The sequence below is a fragment of the Orycteropus afer genome, unplaced genomic scaffold (assembly GCF_000298275.1).
Source record: "Orycteropus afer afer isolate SDZICR_OR568_19922 unplaced genomic scaffold, OryAfe1.0 scaffold00358, whole genome shotgun sequence".
Lineage (NCBI taxonomy): Eukaryota > Metazoa > Chordata > Mammalia > Tubulidentata > Orycteropodidae > Orycteropus > Orycteropus afer.
The window spans coordinates 496,593-499,554 of NW_006921945.1; positions in this window are offsets into that span (position 1 = coordinate 496,593).

Genomic DNA, 2,962 nt, shown 5'->3' on the forward strand with positions numbered 1-2,962 from the left:
TTCAGGCTCAGGCTGCACAGATCCTGCTTCTGCTCCTTTGTCCCTCTTCCCACCCACCCTGTGATGTGGTGGGAAAAGAACTGGATGTCAGAATCAGGTCAGAATTGGAGGCTGGAACTACCCCTTCCTCATTTGATGATCATGAGCCATACACTTAACCTCCTTGTGCCTCAACGATCCCATCTGCATCGTGGGCATAATGATACCTCCATTACCTCAGAGGCCGTGAGGAACCAGGCACATGAAAACATAGCTCCCACGATGCTGGGCTGTGGTGACCCCCTGAGGCATTGCCCCACAGGGGGTCTCAGGATGGAGCTCACACTCAGTCCTGGTAGCGCCCTTCTCTTCAGATGGCGACTCTTCTCAGCAACGAATGAACAGCCCCCCTTTCCTGAAATAGCAGAGAGTGGTAGGGATTACAGCATATGGCACTCGAGAGCCTATCAGCCGCGTGTCTTCAGAAAACAACTAAAACAACATTTTTAATTCCTGGCCAATAAGTGCAGAGCATCCTGGAACCAGCAACACACCAAGCCCACAGCATCTGCTAAACCCTGCACCCACAGGTAGTCATGGGGGACTCCCAGCAGGTGTCTCAGCAGAGCCAAGACTGTCCTCAAAGAGCAGGACACTCCTCACACAAGTCCTAGGACAAACCCAGCAGGTGCAGCCCTGGTGGGGAAATAAGAACAATGCCAGACAAGCAAGTTAGCAGAACTTGGCCAACATAAGACAATCCAGACAAGGTAGGAAATTATTCAGTTAACCTAATGAGGAGAACCTACAAGGATGAATGGATGGGTGAATGGGTAGATAGGTGGTATGTGGGTGGAATAAATATAGACACAGATAGATGATAGACAGTATATGCCATATATATATACACACACACATATATATTTCAAAGAACATTTTTTTTCTGATTATAAAAGAAATACATGTTTAACATAAAAACTTGAAAAATGTGAAAAAAAAATTACTCAAAATTTCCCACTTCAAAATAATTGCTGTTTGCATTTTTGCGCATTTCCTTCTCGACTTTTTTCTTTGTATGCACATATTTCTACCAATGTTGGCATCATACTGCATATTTGTTTTATTTCTGTTTCACTTAGCAGTACATTGTAAGCATTTTACCAGGTCATTTAAAAATGTGCTTTGACTGCAAGACTGCCAACACTACATCCGATTCCATCACAAAGATTTGGATTACTGGGATACCCACGGTACAGTGTCAATCATGTGAGAAACATAATAGAGATGCTCCAATTATCTCTGCTGATCAGTCCCAGGTCCCAGAGGACAGTTGGAAGGGTCCATGCTGGGACAGTGGCACCCCAGTGTCAGTGACCACGGAGCCAGCCCTAGGACGGATAGCTGCTCCACCACCGCCACCCTGGGCAGACGACTCACTGTGTGGTCTGAGGGGCCCACATTACATCAGCATTCCAGCCCATAGGGGTCAAGAGGGAAAGGGCAGAGGGAGGATGTGGCTGTCCAGGGATAGCTCCTGGAACCTACACTTGTCACTTCTGCTCACGCTCTACGGACAGGACTCCATCACACGCAACACCTATCTCCTAGAGGGAACCGTGGCATGAGGACCAGACCTCGGCACAGCCGGAAGTTCCATTGCTCTGAAGACGCGGGGGAGAGAAGGGGTGCTGCAGCTACGAGGCCTCATTGAGATCTCCTATTTCATGGTGTGCATTCCACCCCTCTCCTGACCCTTCAACGAAGTGTGAGATTCTCGCGTGATGGATTGTCTGGGTTGTGTGCATAAAATGCCACTTTGGGTAACCCTAACTGACTACTGTCAAGATTCCAGTGGCCAGAATAGGAAAAGTCAAGTGATTTGTACAATTTGGAGAATGTTGGTTTCCCTCTCCCTCTTTTTAATAAAGAGAATGTTGTTTTCATAAGGTATCCATAGCATAGTGGCTAAAAGCACTTGACTGCTAACCAGAAGGCTGGCAGTTCAAACCCACCAGCCACTCCTCGGAAGGAAGGTTGGGCAATCCTACTTCCATAGTGATACTGCCTTGGAAACCCAAGGAGGGGTCGCTATGAGTCGGGGCTGACTTGACGGCACATAACAACAACAACAACAACAAATACATATAGATATTTTATAAACACAAACAAACATATAAATGTAAGTTATTATTCCAATTCCCATGCCAAAATTTGTCCATATCCCATCTTCTTTGTCCCAGAAGCAGCCTGTCCCTGGAGTTCCGTGCCAGCCTGTGCAGGGCCGCGCACAGACACATAGTAGACCAGGTGAATCCATCCCAAATGAGCTCTCCCACAGCAGGCCAACAGCTCCTCTGGGCTTTCCACCACATTCCAGGTCACAGGGTGAGTGGCGCTCTTGTGCAAACTTGAAGTCAAATAGTGATAATTCACTACACGGCCCTTGCTTTGGGCCTCAGATTAGCTCCCTGCATTTTGAGGTCCTTGGAGCCATCCTAGATAGGGCTCCTTTGAGACTCAAGTGCTTCCAGCTCTGGCCCTTCCCTCCTTTCCGGAACAAGTGTGCAGAGCCGGGCCCAGTGTGCCTTGGTGGTAACAGGTCCTTGCTCAGGGTCAGTCTCCCAGCAAGAGTGGTTCCTTCTCATCCACAAGGTGTACCATTTCCTTCACCTTTCTTCCCCTGCCCTTTCTCTCTGAAACCGTTCTCCCTCTCTCTTGGAACCCTCATGCCTGTGCTTTAAGCACTGGTGGTTCAGGGGTAGAATTCTCATCTTCAATGCGGGAGCTTCCGACTAAGAGAGACTAGAAAGAAAAGACTGGAAATACTTCCATCAGCCAGTGGAAACCCTGGGATCATGGGGATGACGCCGGCCTGGACAGAGCTGTGTTCCATCATGCATGGGGCCACAGGACAGGGGCTGGCTTGATGGTAGCTGCCAAGTGGCTCCCAGTGACCACTTACTCATTGTTGACACCTACACAA